This window comes from Ailuropoda melanoleuca, chromosome 6 (genome assembly GCF_002007445.2).
Source record: "Ailuropoda melanoleuca isolate Jingjing chromosome 6, ASM200744v2, whole genome shotgun sequence".
Classification (NCBI taxonomy): Eukaryota; Metazoa; Chordata; class Mammalia; order Carnivora; family Ursidae; genus Ailuropoda; species Ailuropoda melanoleuca.
In genome coordinates, this window is record NC_048223.1 from 57,336,034 (window position 1) to 57,358,078 (window position 22,045).

General features: G+C 38.7%; 1 protein-coding gene and 1 pseudogene across 6 annotated transcripts in view; one reads left to right on the forward strand and one right to left on the reverse strand.

Annotated features, from left to right (window-relative positions):
- Window positions 1-22,045, forward strand: part of ARID4B (AT-rich interaction domain 4B) — a 146,548-nt gene that overhangs the window by 34,857 nt on the left and 89,646 nt on the right. The window lies entirely within an intron of this gene.
- Window positions 4,062-4,873, reverse strand: LOC100468941 (annotated as a pseudogene).

Sequence of the window (22,045 nt, forward strand, 5' to 3'; positions counted from 1 at the left end):
GATAAAATAGTTTCTTTTTAGGGCTGTCTTTGTAAAGAAAAACAATGCTCTGGGTGTAGTTGAAAGTGGTGAAAATTTTTCCTAACCCCCTGCCAGAAGCACAAGGGGGTTTTTCTCTGATCTCTCTGAGAACCTGGTAGGTCATTTATGAAAGTATGGGACAGGGATGCCTGGGTGGCTCAGTCAGTTAAGCGTCTGCCTTCGGCTCAGGTCATGGTCCCAGAGTCCTGGGATCAAGCCCCGCATCGGGCTCCCTGCTCAGCAGGGAGTCTCCTCCTCCCTCTCCCTCCCACCTCACTGGTACACATGTGCTCAAGCCCCCTCTCAAATAAATAAAATCTTAAAAAAAAAATGAAAGTATGGGACAGCTCCGACTCTCCATACTGAGCCTTTAGTAATTCTTCAATTACAATTTAGGTTTTCCTATGCCTTACCACCTCCAGCACAGGTTTCTACTCTTGCACTATTTTTCTGATTAAGTTGTAATTCTCTGTATTTGCCTGTTCATTTCTTCAATTTTGGGAGCAGTGGTTTGACCTGTGATGTCGTTTCCCTAATAGATGAAGAAGAGTCATTGATTTTCAGTTTGTTCAGCTTTTCTCTTGTTTGGGGATGGGAGTGGTAACTTCCAACCTCCTTACAGGCCAGAACAGAACCTGGAAGTCTTTTGCCATTTTCTTCTTCTTCTCTTCTTCCTCCTCCTCCTTATTATTATTATTATTATTATTATTATTTTGCCATTTATTTTAAATATAAATGATTCATAGGAGGATGGTAGAAATACCATAAAGTATGTAGAGTAACGTGAGTGGTAGAACGTGTGTGTTCTGACCTGAGGATACACAAAAGGTTGGAAGAATACAGAGACAGTGTCTAGAAAATTGAGAGAAGTCTTATGTCTAAGCACAACTTTGGAGAATAAATAGTGTTCTAGATGGAGAGTAAGGGGAGGGATGCTTCAAGGACAGATAGCATTGTGGCCAAAGATGGAATAGGCTGGGAGAATTTGAAGTGCTGAAAAGCCTAACATGGCTGGAGCACCAAACCTATGCCTGCCTAGCTTAGAATAACACTTTACAATATCCATATCTCTCTCATTCCTTGGTTCAGAGCCAATACTTGGAGTTGAAGCTTTTATTCTTCACTTTGCACATAACCTTCAGCTATGTATCTTTTGGGTTTTTCATCAAGTAAAAAATAGCTCTCATTAAGTCTCTTTCAAACTTTTTTTGAGCATAGATTTTGTATTTATATTTTATATACAACAACACAATACATGTACACATAGACACAAAACAGAAATTCCACAGAATAATAATTCTTCCATGTTCACTTCACTCTGATACTTTCTATTCTTTTCTACCTCATTTTTTGAAATGCTGGTCAGGACCCACCAAACTATATTCACAGCCCGTCAATAGATCATGACTTAGTTTGAAAAACACTGAGAGAATCCTGATGTACCAGTTAGTACTCTCAGAATGGTAGCTGTCACCTTCTGCCAGATTTATCCTTATTCAGTAATTTTTATTCACTTGTAAAATTTCAACATCTGGTCATTTAATTTCTGATTGTTTTGTTTATAGTAATGAAATTAACTTACCTGTATTGATTGTGTATCCTGTGATCTTGCTAAAACCACTTACTTGTTCCAGTAGCTTTTTTTGTAGATTACTTTGGATTTAGTGTATAGCTAACTGATCATGTCACCTGCCAGTAGAGTTTTTCTTCTTCCAATCCAAACACCTTTTGTTTTTCTTTCTTGATTGCATTGCCTGGAATCTTCAGGACAGTGTTTTTGTTTGTTTGTTTGTTTAAGATTTTATTTATTTGAGAGAGAGAGAGAGTGTGAGCATGAGTCGGAGAAGGGGCAAAGGGACAAGCAGACTTCCCACTGAGTGTGGAGCCTGATGCAGGGCTCGATCCCAAGACCTGAAATCATGACCTGAACCAAAGTCAGACACTTAACTGACTGAGCCACCCAGGCTCCCCTTTCTAGGACAATGTTTTTTGTTTTTTGTTTTTTTTTTAAAGATTATATTTATTTATTTGACAGAGATAGAGACAGCCAGCGAGAGAGGGAACACAAGCAGGGGGAGTGGGAGAGGAAGAAGCAGGCTCATAGCAGAGGAGCCTGATGTGGGGCTCTATCCCACAACGCTGGGATCACGCCCTGAGCCGAAGGCAGACGCTTAACCGCTGTGCCACCCAGGCGCCCCATCTAGGACAATGTTGAATAGAGTTGGGGAGGTGGACATCTCTATCTTGTTCGTTCTTTTCTTCCCTTCCCCTCCCTCCCTTTCTTCCTCCCTTCCTTCCTTCCTTTTTTAAATATTTTATTTTTAAGTAATCTGTACATCTAATGTGGGGCTTGAACTTGCACCTCTGAAATCAAGAGTTACAGGCTCTACTGGCAGAGCCAGCCAGGGGCCCTTGTCTTGTTCTTAATCTTAGGGGAAAGCATTCATTCTTTCCCCTATTAGTTGTGGGTTTTTCATGGTTGTCTCTTTGTTGAGGAAATTTCCTTTTGTTCCTAGTTTGCTGAGAGATTCTATCAGGAATGCATTTTGGATTTTGTCAAATGCATTTTCTCTTTTGAGATGATCATATGCGTTTTCTTTTAAAAATTTGTTGATATGCTTAATTATATTGCATGATTTCTGAATTTTAAACCACCCTCCATTTCTAGAATAAACCTCAGTTGATCATGATGTATTTTCCAATGTATTGTTGGATTCTGATTGTTAAAAATTTTAGAATTTTTACATTTATGCTAATCAGAGATAATAGTGTTTTTTCTTTTCTCATAATGTCATTGTATTCAGGAAAGAGCTGGCCTTATAGAGTGAGTTGGAGAGGATTCTGTCCTCTTCAATTTTCTGGAAGAGTTTGTGTTGAGTGGTATTATTTCTTCTTTAAATGTTTCATAGAATTTACCATTGAAGGTATTTGGACCTCAGGTTTTCTTTGTGGGAAGGTTTTTAACTACAGATTCAATTTTTTTTTAAAGATTTTATTTATTTATTTGACAGAAACAGCCAGCAGGAGAGGGAACACAAGCAGGGGGAGTGGGAGAGGAAGAAGCGGGCTCCTAGCGGAGGAGCCTGATGTGGGGCTCGATCCCAGAACGCTGGGATCACACCCTGAGCCGAAGGCAGACGCTTAACGACTGCACCACCCAGGCGCCCCTCAATTTTTTTTTAAAGATTTTATTTATTTGAGAGACACAGAGAGCTGGCAAGTGTGTGCACACATGCAGGAGTGGGGGGAAGAAGAAGGAGGACTCTGTGTTGAGCATGGATCTCACACACTGAGGTCATGACCTAAGCCAAAACCAAGAGTTGGATGCTTAACCAAGTGGGCCACCCTGGTGCTCCACTACAGAGTCAATTTTTAAAATAGGTAGAGGTCTATTCCAGTTATTATTTCTTGTTGAGTATGTTATTGTAATTTGTGTCTGCCAGATTTGTCCATTTTATCTGAGTTACTAAACTCATTGGTATGGAATTGTTCATAATGCTCCCTTATTATCCTTTTAATGTTTTTAGAATCTGTACTGATGTCACCTCCCTCATTCTTGATAATGGTAACTTGTATCTTCTCTCTTTTTCCCCCCATGATGCTTTTGGCTAGATTAACAAATTTTATTGATCTCAATACAAGTTAGATTTTTTTTTCATTGATTTTCTCTATTTTCCTGTTTTCTATTTCACTGATAGTTATATTGATTTTTATTATTTTTTGTTTTCTACTTCAGGTTTAATTTGCTCTTCTTTTCCTACTTTTATTTTTTTTAAGATTTTATTTATTTGAAAGAAAGAGAGTGCACGAGCAGGGGAAGGGGCAGGGGCAGAGAGAGGGAGAAGCAGATTCCCCTGCTGAGCAGGTGCCCAATGTGGGGCTTGATCCCCGGGACCCGGGATCATGAGCTGAGCTGAAGGCAGATGCTTAACTGACTGAGCAACCCCAGCATCCCCTTTTCCTACATTTCTTTCTTTCTTTCTTTTTTTGAAAGACAACTTTTTATTACTTTTATGTACAGAAAATTCAATAGCGTCCATCTAGCCCAGTTTAGTGGCCAGTTCTTTAGCCTTTGCCTTTTCCAACTTGGCGATGTGAGCCACAGACTTCGGCCCCAGGACGTTGCCTCCCCAGTGGCGGCGGATCTCATCGTATCTGTCATTGTAATTGGTCCTGATGGCTTCCACCAGCTTTGCCAGAGCTCCTTTGTCTTCCGAGTTGACCTGTGTGAAGGCAACAGTGGTGGAGGTCTTCTTGTGGACCAGACGCCCCAGCCTGGCCTTCCCCCATGATAATGCAGTAGGGAACCCCCATCTTACGACACAGGGCAGGCAGGAAAACCACCAGCTCAATGGGATCCACATCATGTGCAATCACTACCAGCTGAGCCTTCTTGTTTTCCACCAAGGTGGTGACAGTGTTAACCCCCGCTTGAAGGACAGGCGGCCTCTTAGTTGGGACATCTCCTTTGCCTGCAGCTTTCTTCTCAGCCCGGGCCAACAATCTCTGCTTCTTCTCCTGCTTTGTCTCTGGTCGGTACTTGTGGGCCAGCTTAAGCAGTTGAGTAGCTGTCTGGCGGTCCAAGGCCTGGGTGAACTGGTTAATTGCGGGAGGTACTTTTAGACGTTTGTAGAGAATAGCCCTTTGCTGCTGCAGCCGGATGTAGCAGGGCCATTTGACAAAGCGGGTGAGATCCCTTTTGGGCTGGATGTCCTGTCCGATGCTGAAATTCTTGGGCCTTTTCTCGAACAGGGGATTGACCACCTTCTTGGCCTCCTGCTTCTTCACGACAGCAGGGGCCAGGGCCACCTTCATCCCCTTTGCCTTCTTCCCTTTTGGCATCTTGGGCTGCTGGAGGAGAGAGCCCTTTTCCTACATTTCTAAGGTGGAAGTTGAGGTCATTGATCTGAGACCTTTCTTCTTTTTGATACAGGTGTTTAGTGCTATAAACTCATGTCTAAATACTCCTTTAGCAACATCATATACATTCTGATGTGTTCTATTTTTATTTTCATTCTCTTTGAAATACTTTCTAATTTTCCTTTTGATTTCTTCTTTGACCCATGGGTTATTTTGACATGTGTCACTTAGTTCCCAAATATTTGTAGACTTTCCAGAGATCTTTCTGTCATTGATCTCTAAATTATCTCCATTGTAGTCATGTTTTGTATAACTTAAGCTCTTTCCCATTTATTGAGACTTGATTTATGTCCCAGAATATGTTCTGTCTTGACAAATGTTGTGTGTGCAATTGAGAAGAATGTTCTGTTCTTGTTGGGTTGAGTGCTATAGATGTAAATCAGGTCAACTTGGTTGATTACATTATTTGCTTGTGTTTTGGATTTTTGAATTTCCTGGGTCTCTAGGTTTATAGTTGTCATCTAGTTTAGAAACAATTTGGCCATTATTTCTTCAAAAAATTTTTTTTGCTTATCCCCTTTCTCATTCTTTGGGGACTCCAATTATATATATATCTTAGGCTATTGGAAGTTGTGCCACAGCTCCCTGATGCTCTTTCCATTTTTTACAGGTGGGGTTTTCTTTTTTCTTTCTGTTTTAGTTTGAATTTTTTCTGTTACTTTGTCTCCATGTTCATGAATCCAATGTGTCTCTCATCTCAGACATCATAGTTTTTGTTTTTTTAAAGATTTTATTTATTTGAGAGAGGGGAAGAGAGAGAGAGATTGCGTGCATGCGCACACGCATGGAGATGGGGCAGAGGGAGAGCAGACTCCCCACTGATTAGGGAGCCTGACGCGGGGCTCAATCCCAGGACCCTGGGATCGTGACCTGAGCTGAAGGCAGACGCTTAATCAACTAAGCCACCCAGGCACCCTTCAGACCTGATAGTTTTCATATCTAGAAGTTTGATTTGAGTCTTTAAAGGTTTTTTTCCCATGTCTCTTTTTGATTTTTTTAACATATGGAATACACTTATAAGTATTTGATGTCTTTAGGTGCAAATTCTAATATCTGTGACAGATATGGATCAGTTTTGAGTGATTGGTTATTCTTATTATGGTTCATGTTTTTCTCCCTCTTTGCATGCCTGATAATCTTTGAGTGGATGGCAGACATTGTGAATTTTGCCATGTTGAGTGCTGGATATTTCTGTAGTTCTGTAAATCTTCTTAAAGTTTTTCTTACGATGTATGTAAGTTATTTGGAAGCAGTTTGGTCTTTTTGGGTCTTGCTTTTAAAATTTGTTAGGAAGGCCAGGAGCAGTACACAGACAGGGGCTAGTTTTTCTCCACTACTGAGGTAAGACAGGACTTTCCTGAGTACTCTTTCCAGTATAACTGGCAAGAACATGCACTTTTTTGGTCCTGTGTGAACAGCAGGCAGCATTCCCTCTAATTGTTTCTGAAGGTTCTTCTGTGGTCTTGTGTGGTTTCCTTACATGCATGTATTGCTAGGTCCTCTGTTGAAGACTTGAGGAGGATCTTTTACAGATCTCTAGGTTTTTTTTCTGGGTAGCCTTCTCCTCTCTGATAGTCTGTTCTAGGACTTCTAGCCACCTTGGTCTCCTTAGACTCTTATCTCTGTTTCTTCTGTACTGTCCTCTGTATTTTGCCTCAATTTCCTCTTCTTGTGCTGTGGCCTGGTAACTATCAAAAGCAGTAAACTAGAGCAGTTATAGGGTTCACTTCATTTGTTTTCTTTTAGGGATCTTTGTTCCTCTTTGCCTGATGTCCAGTGACTTGAAAACTATTGTTTAAAGTATTTTGTTTTTTGTTTTTAGTTTCAGGCTAGATAGTAAATCCAGTTGCTCGTTACTCGGTTTTGGCTGAAAGAGGCTACTAATAATTTCTTTAAAAGAGAATATCTTACACATGAAAAAAAATCAGTAAGTCAGGATTCCAGAAATACAGAAATAGTGCACCAAATGCAGGCCTAGTGCCTGCTGAAGAAATGATTAGGTTAACTACATTTGTGGGATTAGGCTGATAATATTTCAGTTTGTGAATTAGACAAAAGGTCAGAATTTCATTCCTTTATCAGTCTTATTTATTCTGTTTACCTGTACTTTCTTTTACACTATCCTCATTGAGACTGGGGGAATATTTTGATGTCACAGATGTTACTTTAGGATTTCGTGCCATAGGCATAGAAATATTACCTACCTCATAGGTAGACTCTGTGAAGCATGGAATGCTTAGCACAGGGCCTGGCATGTAAGTAAGCACAAACGTCAGCCTTGAATACTAACATAAGTTTTTTAAAGTCTGACAAAAGCTAAAATGTTTTTAGGTTTAGACTTTTCTGTGTTAAAATAAAACTCAAAATATTTTTAGCCACAAAGTATGTTTATGAAATTAGGATCTATAAATGACAACAGTCATTTGGCTACAATACACCTGATTAGTTATTAGAAGGTTTGTATTTTTAAAAATATTTTATTTATTTGAGAGAGAGAGAGAGGGAATTAGTGATGAGGTGCAGAGGGAGAAGGACAAGCAGATTCCATGCTGAGCACACAGCCCAACCTGAGACTTCATCCCACAACTCTGGTAGATCACCACTCGAGCTGAAATCACGAGTTGGTCACTTAACAGAATGAGTCACCCAGGCACCCCTGTATTTTTTGAGGATAATGTTTGAATAGTTAATATTACTCAAGGATGAAATAGTAAAACTTAGGTTTTCTGGAAACTTTGGGAAAAGTGAGTCACTTCTAGATACCAACTACAGTTTTTACGTTTTTCTAACATTAAGCCTTAAGGTTTTTTAACGGAAATTTTATAAAATGGCTTGGTATTTTATGTTGTTTAAAAGATAGTTTTAAAGTTAATTTAACCCTTTTCTTGATGATAGTGACTGTATTATTGATAAACTGTAGCGCCAACGTAAATATGAAGTGTAGGAGTAACGTAGTAGGATGATATGTTGTGTTCTCTGGTTAACCAAATACAGTATTTTAATCTGTGTGGAAGAAGTATAATCACTTCTTTTTGATAACCATGGAAATGACAGAAGGGCCAGTTATGCAGAAAATAGTGACGTGTTTGCAAAGCTAAAATAAAAACTAAGTTGCAGTGAAAACATGTCATTTAGAATTCCGTCACTTAAGTTTTAGTTGAAATAATAGGCCATGGTCACATTATATTTTTAAAGACACACCTGTCATTTATAGGTACAAATAAATGAAAGCCTGTGAAGTAAATGTAATTAAATTTATCTTTCTGATCAGTTTATCACATTTCATCTCAAGATAATTTCACAGTATGCTTGGAGAACAGGTGATGTTAGACTTTACAGAATTAATGGAGATTCACTTAAAATACAGGATGAATTTTATTTCCTTTATGAAGGAGTCCAAGTTGACTTCTAAAAGGAAAAATACAGTGTTGGCAAGAAATCTCATAATTGACTGCTTTTAAGTAAATACTAAATACTAGCATTTAATATTAATAACTTTATAATAAAAATAAAGATTTGATTTAAACAGTTTCTGGTTATTTTAAAAATTATTAAAAACTCATAAAAAATATGGGAAATCTAGAAAATTAGACAGGATAAAGATCACCCAGAATTCAGACATTGCAAAGATAACTACTGTTAGCGTTTTAGTATATCCTTCCAAGTCTTTACATGTACACATTTTTAAAAAACTATTTGTAATAATAACTTCTCTTCTTTTTAGTATTTTTTAACAGTGGCTCCTAAATGGGAGGATCACTTTATATATTAGTTACAGGTAGTTTTATTTATTTATTTTTAAAAAATTTATTTATTTAGAGAGGGAGTGCAGGTGCGCAAGTTGGGGGGGGGTAGTGGGAGGGAGAGAAAGAGAATCCCAAGCAGACTCCACCCTGAGTGTGGAGCCCAACATGGGGTTTGATCCCACAATCCCAAGATCATGACCTGAGCTGAAATCAAGTTGGGTGTTAAACTGACTGAGCATCCAGGCGCCCCACAGAGTTTTAAAGGATGTTAGGTTGGTGTTACTTACTAGAGAGCATGCAGTAACACTGAGTAGAAATTTGGGTGTCTGCCCTTTTCCTATCTCTGATTTGTTGTGTCCTTAAAATCACTTAGCGTTCTGCTTCTGTTTGCTTTTGTATGTCAGTGAGTAATGGTCCTTTTCCTATTGACCTACAGAGTTTGTTTTTATAGAAAGGAATGTGTTAATCAGTTTTATTATTTTGTTATAACGTTAAATACTATCTAAGGCAGTAAATATTTCCATCTCTGGTTAAATCTGATTAATGTGCTTCAAAGTATTCTTATTCTCTCCCTTTCTTGGATTTTAATTAGGTAACCTAGATGAAAAGTGTTTATGAAAAAATATATTTAATATGTCCATATATAAAATCTCTGAAAAATTCTGTCTTTAATTTTAGGGTTGTCAGAGACCTACAGAGACACTTTTATGGCTTCCAGGTTAACTACTCCTATGTATACAGTAGTCTGCATCCATTGTCCACAGCACCTTGGTTTACCTACTTGTGCTTCCAGAATCTGACATACCCATGAAACTAATTTTTGCATTAGCTAAATTTACATACTGTTATCCCAAAGTCTACTAAACTTTGTCTGTAGCTGATTGTATCCTGCAAAGTAATCTGGAGCAGAATATTACCTTCTGAGAGTTAGAGGCAGCAGTGAGGGCTAAAGGAAGATCTTGGGTTTAGTGGAGCATGTAAAAATGTAGGCTGTTGAGGATATAAGTAAACAATCGGGGCTATAAATAGTTTTCACTAAATACCACAGTGTTAAGGGTAGACCAAGTAAATACTGGGTTAACTAGGACCCACTAGAGACCATTGTTAGGCACCATTATGCTTACATAGTGAATGTGTTTTTGATGATTTTAATCCCTTCAAATATATCACTAAATTCTACTATTTCAATGTTTCTCTTTATTTCATACCTGATCCCTCTTCTTCTAAACTGTGGTATATGTTCCTAGGCCTATATTTTACCCTAAATAGGAAAGTTTAAGGACCAATTTGTGCCTGAAAATTATTCCATTATTGATAATATTGATATGTAGTATGATTAATAGTATATTAATTTCTTTTCATTATGTATCTCTAATGTTTCCAGCATCTCTCCTTGGTCTTTTCAATGGTATAAACAATAGATTTTTATTAGCTATTATCCAGCAGCCTTAGAATTGCTAACTGCTGTTAGATTACTAACTCCTGCTCACCTCGGGACATACTCTATAGAATTGCCCTGGTAAGAAGCAGTCTGATGGCAAGTCATCACTGTACATTCCCCAGTTTCTTTGAAGTAAATTTTGGATTTGTCAAATAGCCTGATTTTAGTGGTCCTCTCCTACTTGGGTCTGCCCAGCTTGTATTCTCCCTTCATTTGGTAACAGCATGCTGGATTCCCCTAAGGGACTGTCAGTGTAGGTGCCTTGTCCTTGACTGGCCACGGACTGAACATGTGATTCAAATTAGACTTTTTGGATATGTTAAAAAAAAGTAAGAAAATGGAAGTAAAATAATATTAAAACTTTTTATTTTATTAATGCACCAAGTAAGAATAATATAAACATGTCAGATTTGTTGGTATTGTCAGTGTTTTTAACCCTGTTATGTGACTGTCAAAGAGCTCATAATAGAAGAGAACGTGTTCGGAGTTCTCAGGATCACCCTTAGGTTTCGTAACTCATGGAGAGAACTCACAGCACTCAGTATATAGTTATATGTAGACTGTAATTTTTAAAAAACATGAGGATACATAATCATCAAAAGGAAAAGATGCTTGGGGTGAAGTCTGGGGGAAACTATGCAAGCTTCCAGAATCTTCTCCCAGTAGAGTCTCGCAGGAGGCACTTAATTCCCCTAACAATGAATTGTGACAGTGTATCTGACATGTTGCCAACAGGAAAGCTTGTTAGAGACTGAGCATCCAGAATTTTTATAGTGGCTAGTTACATAGGCACCCCATGCTTGGCATATACCCAAATGCTCAACTTTGAAAATGAAAACAGGTGTTTAGCATAAACTGTATTGTTTGTAATATAGTCAAGGCACAGTGAGCCAGTCTTATCAGTGAATTGCGGGAACCTTTCTGAAATCCAAGTTCCCATAAGTTCCCAGATGCCATCTAAGGGCCCGCCTTGCAAGCAGGCCAACAATAGCAGTTCGGCCTGTATTAACTCTTATGCAGAGAAGTGTTAGTTTTCATTTTTCTTAGAGTTTTTACTTTTTGCATTAATAGTTTTATCTCAGTTTCTGATTTCTTTGCTGGAATCTTAAAGCCACATTTGTATATTATTTTAGATGAGTCTGCTTTATTGCCTTATTTCATTCTGTGTGTATTTTAAATATTTTTTTATCATCACCATCCTGACATCTTTCAAGTCTTTGATGGTAGCCATGATTCCCAAATGGCTTTTTCTTTGGCCATTCCCACCATAGTATCTCATAATACCCATAATAATATCCACAGGTCAGGAAACCAAATAGAGATTGTTAGTTGCTGAGTCTATCTATTACAAGTTCTAGTGAAGACCTACAGAAATAACCTCCAAGTTTTCAAACAGTGAGTGTATCAGATTTCTCTGGAAGGCTTGTTAAAACACCGATTGCTGATTCCTTTCCCCAGAGCTGCTAATTCAGGATGTCCAGAGTGGAGCCTGAGAATTTGCATTTTTAACAAGTTTGGAGGTGATGCTTGACACAGTCCTGGGAGCACACTCGAGAACCTCTTTCCTAATTTGTGATATAATCCACAACTCATGGAAACCAAATTATGTCATCTGACAAATACACATCTCCAGGCATACTGAACACAATAAATGCGCTGAAAGTGAATGGACCACTTTCAATCCCCCTCTGTTCTGTAACTGCCACTTTTCACTCAGGACCTATGTGTTCATGGGACACATGGCTAAGGGGGATCAACATAAATATGTATTTAGAAAGCTTACTTTGTGGGTGGCTCAGTTGGTTAAGCATCTGCCTTTGGCTCAGATCATGATCCCAGGGTCCTGGGATCAAGTCCCACATTGGGCTTCCTGCTGAGCAGGGAGTCTGCTTCTCCCTCTGCCCCGCCCCCCCCTTCATATTCTCTAGCGCGTGAGTGCGTGTGCTCTTTTTCTCTCTCTCCTAAATAAATAAAAATAAAATCTTTTTTTTTTAAAAGATTTTATTTATTTATTTGACAGAGATAGAGACAGCCAGTGAGAGAGGGAACACAAGCAGGGGGAGTGGGAGAGGAAGAAGCAGGCTCACAGCAGAGGAGCCTGATGTGGGGCTCAATCCCGTAATGCCCGGATCACGCCCTGAGCCGAAGGCAGACGCTCAACCACTGTGCCACCCAGGCGCCCCTAAAAATAAAATCTTAAAAAAACGTTAAAAACCTTACATTCTAATCTGTTTTTAAGATAAATAAATACAAGATTCCCATATTTTTTATGTGTTCAGTGAATTGTCTCCACACTACTTGCACTTTCTCATCTCACCTGCGTAATCAGACCAGTGGATTATTTCTTCAACATTTTCTTGGAAAATGGGTTAGCAAAGGAAATGCTAGAATTTCAGGGCTTTATTGGCTTTTGTTTCTAGCTAGGAATGCTTATGAAAGGGGATCTCACTGAAAATTTTTCATGACCTCGTTGGGGTCCCAGGGAGAGAGGAGTTTAGCTGGTGGCAAGGGAGAGAATCCCAGGGAGGCAGAGTTTAGCTGGTGGCAAGGTGGGCATGGTCATCACAATAGGTGGCAGGGCAGGCTTGGTAATGAAATTCTAAAAATATTTTGATCTACTTGGGATCCTAGGTTGATAAGTCATCTGTTTGATTGGTATGAATTTTTAATTAAAAGTCCAGGTCTGTTGATGAGCAGTCTGATGTAAGCTATCATGTTAGAGTGCCTTGAGGATTGTCTGCTTTGTTCTTAGAGTCCGTTGAAAGAAGGCAAGATCAAGTACCCTGGAGGGCCTCTTATAGATCCCTGTATATAGTGTGGCTCTTTCTTCCTGCTTTCATTAATGATATCTTGTGTTCATTTATTTAAGTAATTGTGCAGTGGGGACGGGTAAGGAGTTCTTAAAATATGGCTGGAATTATTTGATATTGACTCTGATGTAACAGTAATTTCTGGTGATCCAGAGGACAGTCAGCGTGACCTAGCAATAAGACCAGGTTCATATGCAGAGCCAGGAGATAGTTTCGATCTAAGTATGTTTCTCTACACCTGTCCTGAAATTATGTCTCTTCGTTCTAAGTGAAGAGATCTCCTCAACCATTAACAGAATCCCCTTTTAGTGTGATGTAGTATGGTAGGAATGGCCAAGTAAAAATCATTTGGTGCCACTATTAAAAGCTTGAAAGATGCTGAATGGCGATCAGGGTAAAAACAAAACAAAACCCCAAAACAACAACAAAAAGAGAAAAAAAACCCTAAAATATGCACATAAGAAAATAAGGCATTAAAAAAGTCTCACATTATTGTCTTTAATATTACTGTGTATCTTGTAGACTGATAGCTGTGGATCAGGTGTATCAGAAAGTTCTTTCCACTTTTAGTGATAGTTTTAATACAAATTGAGACTCCATAGGAGGCAGGGACCATATATTTGTAAGTGATTTTATTCTTCAAAATCAATGTTTTTTACAGAGCAATTCCAAAGTATCTGACTTTGTATTATAATGTAATATATGTGCTGTGGTTAACCAGAATTCAGACAAGTTACTTGATAAGTATTCAGTTCAGTGAGAAAAGAATAGTTAGTAGGTTAATAGACTTGGAACTTATTTTTTCATGGAAGGTTGAGATTTTATTTTCAGTGCAATCTTTCAAAACCATGGGTCAAATTACTTTTGAGTTTCCTGAGATTTTGGTTTGAAGGCTTTGGCAGTGCCTCCCTTCCAATCCAAATCATGCTAGCTGGAATATATAACATTTAATGTGTCCAGGTAGTTTTCTCAATGCCTTAGACCTGTATTGTGACAATTTAGCCTAGAATTTTAAACTGGAATTGGTTTGATGTTTGTATAGATGTGAACTAAGTCCTAAGTATCCCAGGGCATTATGGATGCTCAAGAAATGTTTATAGAATTGTAGTTATATTTTATATTATTTCTACTTTTATATATTTCTGATGGGTTTTAATTAAGAGTATTTTTTTTTAAGATTTTATTTATTTATTTGACAGAGATGGAGACAGCCAGCGAGAGAGGGAACACAAGCAGGGGGAGTGGGAGAGGAAGAAGCAGGCTCATAGCAGAGGAGCCTGATGTGGAGCTCATCCCATAATGCCGGGATCACGTCCTGAGCCGAAGGCAGACGCTTAACCACTGTGCCACCCAGACGCCCCTAATTAAGAGTATTTTGATTATTGGTAATAGAAACCATCTCAGATTATCAGTCAAAATCAGAAAAGGGAATTTATTTTAAGATACATAGTATCCAAGAGCAGAAAATCCAGTCAGATGTTAAGAAGGATTTAAGTAAGTTGGGAGTTGGAAAGGTAGCAGGAAGTAGCTATTCCCGTAGGCACTCAGAGGACACACAGTCTCTTACGTGTCCTTTTAGCTCTGCTTTATTTCTTACTCTTTCTTCGCAGCCCAGTTTTTGCTCTTTCTCCTTATGCATGTCAGAAAATGGCTATATTATTTCTCTCTACCAACAAGTTGATTAGCATTTCAGCATTTAATTCCTAGGAGAGAGAACTTGGTCTGCCCGGTTTGGATCAGATGTCTGGCCACCCATCTAATCAACTTGTTTGTAAAATATATTGCCAGGACATATCTTTTTGTTAGGAGAAATTATCTAATAACTGATGGTTGTCACATTACCAGCTTGTTTTTTATGAAACTATATGGCCATTTTTTATTGTAAAAATTTGGTCGTGGGATTGAGCTCTGCGTCGGGCTCCACGCTCAGCAGAGTCTGCTTCTTTCCCTTTCCCTCTGGCCCCCCACCTCATGCTCTCGCTCACTCTGTCTCTCTCTCAAATAAATAAATAAATCTTTAGACAGTTTTGGTTATCTGATAAGTTATAAACTGTTTTAGATTTATTAACACATAATTTTCTATGTAACAGGTCACAACTTTATATTTTACTTACATATAAATACAGATTATATGCTTATTGTATTACTATTTATCAATCCCACTTTACAAATGTGAAGCTAGGCTCAGAGAAGTTATATAATCTGCCTCAAAGGTCACATACCTGGTAAGTCACAGACCTGGAGTTTGAACCAGGTGCTCTGATTCCAGAGCTCATGCTTTTGACCTCTTGCTTTAAGATGGTTGTCATTATAAGGTGTTTTGAAATATAAATACTTACCTTAAGAGAACTTTCATTTAGCCAGGCTTAATTAATGTCCAATTTCTTTGGTTCAGTAAATGTTTCCTGGATTCCTCCTACATGTAGGTGCAATTCTAGGACCAGGGCATCCAGAGGTGAGTAAGAGGCTATTTCTGCTTGAAGTTGCTCAATCTAGGAGACAGAACAGATACAAATCATTAAAATACAGTGTGAAATGTTCACCTTTATAGAATGTTTGTATCTGTTTGGTACAAGCAAAGCCAGTATATAGTGTAACAGTGAGTATTGTAGTATTGGTTACCAAAGGAGTTAATACATCAGTGATCTGAAATTAGAATAAATTCTAGGGCTTAGAATGCTTATTACATATTATGTGGGTCAGTTTGTTTTGGTCACTGATAAGTGAAGGAGAGGTTTTATTTTTTTTTAATTTTTATTTATTTTTTTAAGATTTTATTTATTTATTTGACAGAGAGAGAGACAGCCAGTGAGAGAGGGAACACAAGCAGGGGGAGTGGGAGAAGAAGAAGCAGGCTCCTAGTGGAGCAAGGAGCCCAGTGTGGGGCTCGATCCCAGGACCCTGGGATCACGCCCTGAGCCAAAGGCAGACGCTTAACTGACTGAGCCACCCAGGGACCCCAGATTAGTTCCCTGTTGATGGCTTCTTTCAAGGTTATATTCTTGGGGATATAAAACAGGATAAAAACTTGGTTGTTGGGCCAGACAGTCATCAAGTGGGAACAAATAGTTATCCCCCTGGTGGTGGTATAAGGGTCAAATGCAGGTTGCCCAGGATCCAGAGCTCAGTGAGAGAGAGGCCAATCATCTATAGGAAATACACGTAAGTGGAGTACTGTGGGACCGAGAGAGATGAGTAGTGCAAAGCTGGGTCTTGCTCATGGGCAGTGGAGTAGGAGCAGGGTCTGAGCAGATTGTAGAATAGCATTGTACTGTTCGGTGTCTGAAGTGTTGGTCTCTGGTTTCCCACCTGTTTAAAAGAAAAGGACAAAATCAACATTTGGTTGAGCTATATAAATTGCCAATAATTGACCTTTTTGATCTATAAAAATAGCAATTTCATATGGTTTAATCTAATATTTGCTGAGTGCTTACCCAGGACTTGTCAGTCTCCTAAGGAGTCTAAATATACTACCTAATTTAATTTAAAATTTTTGCAAGCACCCTACAAGATAAATCTCCAATCTGTAGAGAGGAAACCAAAGATTAAAATGGAGGTGACATACTCCAAGACAGAAAGTTACTAAGTGAACAGCAATATCTCTGGCTCAAAAGCCAGAGATTCTTCAGATTTGCCAGCGTTTTAATCAGCACATTAAGTTGTGCAACCCCTCTGAAATTAGACAACAAATAGGAGAAGGTTTTGATCAGGAGAGCTAGTGAACCAAGTACCAAACCCTATGTCCATAGGATTTGCTTCCTTCTTGTTTTCTCTGCCTCTGGCCTCTATGATTTATCTCTTTGTCATCCTCTGTTTCATCCATCCTCCTTCCACTCCCTCCCTGCTTCTATCTCCCTCTCTCTGCAGTTGTGAAGAAATAAGTATGTAAAAGTTGGTACAGCACAGATAGGACTGTGTAGCGGATAGCGATCACTTTACAGAATCACTTTAAAATATGGAAGAACATTCAGGCTCTAGTAAGTGAAAAACAAGAGTTTACAATGAAGTGAGAAGTAGTTGATCCAACTGTCATCTGTCTCTCTGGTTATTTTGCTAGGGGAAAATATCTGGAATGGTATAATTGATAGTCATCTCTTGAGAAGACAGACGCTTCTGCTAATCTGATTTTTCTCCTTAGATTTCTACTATTATTTTTATTGGTAATAAAACAAAAATGTAGTATTGTTGTTTTCAGGTCATCTAAAAAAACTTGGTTAATGGGGACTTTCAAGGATTATTATTTTTGGTAATCAAGCGAACTCTTAGAAAATACTTTCTAGATGCATCCTTAGTGACTTATCTTGTGACATTTAGAAATGTTCTGCTTTTTGCCCTTCAGTTCTTGCCAAAGTAGGTATAACTAAAATGCTTAGCTACACATAAACTGTAACAATGCCAGTTTATGGTTTCTCTTTGTAAATTCTGATTTTTGAATTGGCTGCACCACTAGATCATTAAAGTTTAAATATTACAAATGAGCATGGTATGTTCTGAGAGTGACAGTATTCTGAAGCAGTTTCATTTAGTTTGAATAAAGTTTTGACCTCACCAGCAAGACACCAAATAAGACTAACCTCTTCTGAGGGCAGAATAAATTGGCTACTTTCGTGTTACATAAGGAAAATGCCTGTGCTTTTTTTTGCTTATAGAATATGTCTTAAATGTACAATAGACACTTAGTAAATGTCCTTCCTATATTTCTCTCTTATCTCTTTGCTGATGATGAAGAGTCTAGTTAGAATGTCTATTTTGAGGGGCGCCTGGGTGGCTCAGTCATTAAGCGTCTGCCTTCTGCTCAGGGTGTGATCCCAGCATTCTGGGATCGAGCCCCACGTCAGGCTCCTCTGCTGGGAGCCTGCTTCTTCCTCTCCCACTCCCCCTCCTTGTATTCCCTCTCTCGCTGGCTGTCCCTCTGTCAAATAAGTAAATAAAATCTTAAAAAAAAAAAAAAAGAATGTCTATTTTGAGCTTATAAAATTTCCAGGAATATGCCTCTCTCAGTATCTGTGAATGTGTAGGTATCTCTCTGGTTAGTAGATATGGGTAAATTTTGGTTAGTAGATGTGGGGGTAAAATTTGCTTATGAGTAATTTGTGGTTCCATCATCTAAATAACTTAAATTTTAGGAAAATATTAGGAAATATAGGTGGCATCCAGAGAAGATTTTTGTGTTTGGGGGGAAAGGTTTGTTTGTTTGTGTGTTTGTTTGAGAGAGCCTCAAGCAGATTCTGTGCTGAACACAGAGCCTGAGGTGGGGCCCCGTCTCACAACCCTGAGATCAGGACCTGAGCTAAAACCAGGAGTCGAACACTTAACTGACTGAGCCACCCAGGCACCCCTGATTATTTTTTAATAATCAAGGACTTAAAAAAATATGGAAGAGCTTTTACAATCCAGTTTAAAAAAACAGTAACTCTTGGGGGCGCCTGGGTAGCACAGTCGTTAAGCATCTGCCTTCGGCTCAGGGCGTGATCCCAGTGTTATGGGATCGAGCGTCACATCAGGCTCCTCCGCTGGAAGCCTGCTTCTTCCTCTCCCACTCCCCCTGCTTGTGTTCCCTCTCTGGCTGGCTGTCTCTCTGTCAAATAAATAAATAAATAAATAAACAAACAAACAGTAACTCTCTAAAAGATGGATAAAGAACACAAATGAGCAACTCAGAAGAAAATAAGATGCCCAATAAATATATATACCACCTAAAAATAATTTACTTTCAAAGAATTTTGAATTTATAGTACAAATAATTAATATAATCTCTATATATGTACATATGTATGTACCCATTATCTTTATCTTCATACTTTTTGAGAGCAGGCTGCAGACATGATGTCCTGTCACTCCTAAATATTCCACTGTGTAATTCCCAACAAGAAGGCCTCTCTCGTACCTATCCTGCATTCAGCCCTCTAAATCAGGAAGTCAGCATGGGTATAATACTGCCATCGTATCCACAGATCCCTTTTAAATTTTACCAACTCTCCTAAGAATGTCTCTTTTTCCTTCCTGGTCCATGCTTTATCCAGGAATTCATGTTGCATATGAGTATCATATCTCTTCAGACTACTTCAATCTAAAACTGTTTCCTAGTTTTCCCTATATTTCGTATTCTTTTGAGTTTTAAGGAATACAGGAATAAAGAATTATGTAAGATAACTTCTTCATCCTGGGTCTCGTTTTTTCTCATTGTCAAGTACCACACAGAAAGTTGCTCTTTGGTTTTCAGTATATTTCATTATTGCACCACTGACAATTGAGTAATAGTCTAGAATTATGCCAGTATGCTGTTCATCAGACCTCCACTCATCGGTTTAGCATCTATATAGACAATGCTCTGAATCTGTCACCTTTAAGATGGCTGCCGAAAGATGATTCTCTGTTTCCATCATTGCTGCTACATTTATTAACATTTTACTGTAAGGAAGAACTTTCCCCTTTCTGCATTTACTTACTTATTCATCCTTCATTCATTCGTCAGTATGGACTCATGGATGCCAGTTTTAATGAGTGGTTTGTAATTAGTTACTGAGTTTTTAAACTGAGGTATAATTTACTTACAGTGGAATATATACATGTTAAGTCAGTCATTTTTGTCCTATATATACATGCCTATCAAAGATAACTAGTATTTATTTTGATAAAGCTCAAAGTTTCCCCCATTTGGCCAGAAGGAGCCCCTTCAGTTGGCTCCTGTGTCTCTTTGAAATGTCTCCCATTATTTGTTGAACGTTTCCTTACTTTCTGGCTCAAGATGTTTCAAATTCTTCTTGTAGTTTCCCTGCCCAACTTTGAAGTCAGCCATTTCTCCGAAGATCTTTGGTTTCTTTTAATGTAGGATGGGATTTAGAAATCAAGAGATGGACCATTGGTATGTTTTTTGTTACTGGGCTATCAGTTGCTCATGGGCCTTCTAGGTGGACAGAGTTAGGAAAATATATGTATGTATATATGTGCATACACACACACACACACATCTGTTACTACTTACTCATTTTTCTATGTGTGTATATTATGCAACTATGAATTCATATTTCTAATTCCAGGCCAGTACCTTAGATTTCTTCTTCTTCTTTTTTTTTTTTTTAAGATTTATTTATTTTAGAGAGAGAGGGAACACCACAGGCGGGGGAGGGGCATTGGGAGAGGGAGAGAGCAAATCTTTTTTTTTTTTTAAAGATTTTATTTATTTATTTTTTAAATCTCTCTCTCTCTCTCTTTTTTTTTAATTTATGTGACAGAGAGACAGCCAGCGAGAGAGGGAACACAGCAGGGGAGTGGGAGGGGAAGAAGCAGGCTCCCAGCAGAGGGGCCTGATGTGGGACTCCATCCCGGATCATGCCCAAAGGCAGACACCTAACGACTGCGCTACCCAGGCGCCCCAGATTTTATTTATTTATTTGACAGAGAAAGAGAGAGAGCACAAGCAGGGGGAGCAGCAGGCTCCCTACTGAGTAAGGAGCCCGATGCAGGGCTTAATCTCAGGACCCCAGGATCGTGACCTGAGCTAAAGGCAGAGGCTTAACCAACTGAGCCACCCAGGCGCCCCCAAAGAGAGCAGAACTTAAGCAGGCTCCCGGTCCAGCGCAGCGTCCGATGCAGGACTGGATCTCTCGGCCCTGAGATCACAACCTGAGCCGAAAACCAAGAGTTGAAAGCTTAACTGACTGCACCACGCAGGCACTCCACCTTAGACTTCCTTATGGCCTTTCCCCTTCCTTCCTTTTAACTTTCTTTGGCAGGGAGAAACATGGCCCCACTATCCTCAGTATATTTACTTATTTGATCAGTCAGTTTACTTATTTGGTGAGTAGAACACATTTAATTATGCTGCTCACTTCCTCTGTCTCTGCTCAGCTCCCACCATGTCCTTAGTGACAGGATGGGCCTGTGCTTCCATGCAACTCTCACAGCTGCCTCCTCGTTACCTTGTATACTCAACGTCTGTCCTCGGCATCTGTCCTCCCCAACTCTTAGCCCTTAGTACCACATGAAAAGGAAGAGAGGAAATGGTCCTGGAGAAGATTTTAAAGTTAGATTACACAGTTTTCTTTATTTCTTCAATGTACTTAATTTTTTTATGTTCTAAAAAATTGTGCATTTTCATTTTTAAATGACATACCCTTTGGCATAAAGGTGTATTTTTCATTCATTCATCTGTTGGAATTATCTCTGCTATTATTTTAATGCTTCTTTGAGATTGTCGTATACGAAAGGTCGTTTTCCTAGATTATTGTTACACTATGTGTTTAAGTACATTTATTTACTAAGGGTTTTAGCATCAAATTTAGTACTCTTGTTCTGTGTTTCTCCTGGCTGCATTGGCACTGCCACAACCAGTTTGAATGCTTACCCTTCTGAAGAAACTACCTCAATAAAATGTCATCAGGCATGTTTTGCTTTTTAAAAAATACATCTTGAATAACTGAATATTTCCTAGGCAGTGTCAACATTAGTCAGCCATTTGGAGAATTGATTCAACTATTGTCTTTCTGAAGCTTACTTCAAATATTTGGTGTACTGCAGCCCAATGCACATTAGAAATTACTGTTGGTTCCTTTGGGCAGTTTTATGTTTCACTGGCATTTTGGCTTCTTAAAGGATTATTATCCACTAATAGCTAATTTAAAAATCGCTTATGCTTTTTAATGTTCCCATGGAATTCAATGGTTTTTAGATGCCAGTTAGGGCATTTGGTAGATTGACTAGAAAAATAATTGTTTAAGCAATGCTGGATAAGTGTGAGGTAGCCGTTGCCTTGACAACTAGAAAACTGTTCTGTTTGCTAAACAAAGGGATGGTAATTTAGTAGTTTAATTTCCTTTTTGGCATGGAGGTGCTGCATAATAACATTTTATTTTAGCCCCTGAGATGGTTCATATTATTGACCAAAATCAGAGAAGCAGAGCAAAAAGAGAAGGTAAGAGTTTTTTTCTGGTTTAAAGACATGTATATCTAACAGGGTCAGTGTTGGTCCAGGTAATTTTAGTTAGCCAGCTGAATAATTCTTTGTATATCTCTATTGTACCAAAGACCAGGAGCCCTAAAATAGGTATATAGTCTTGGTTGTCTCTCTACTATACTTAAGGGTTGTGATGTACTTCATAATAGAA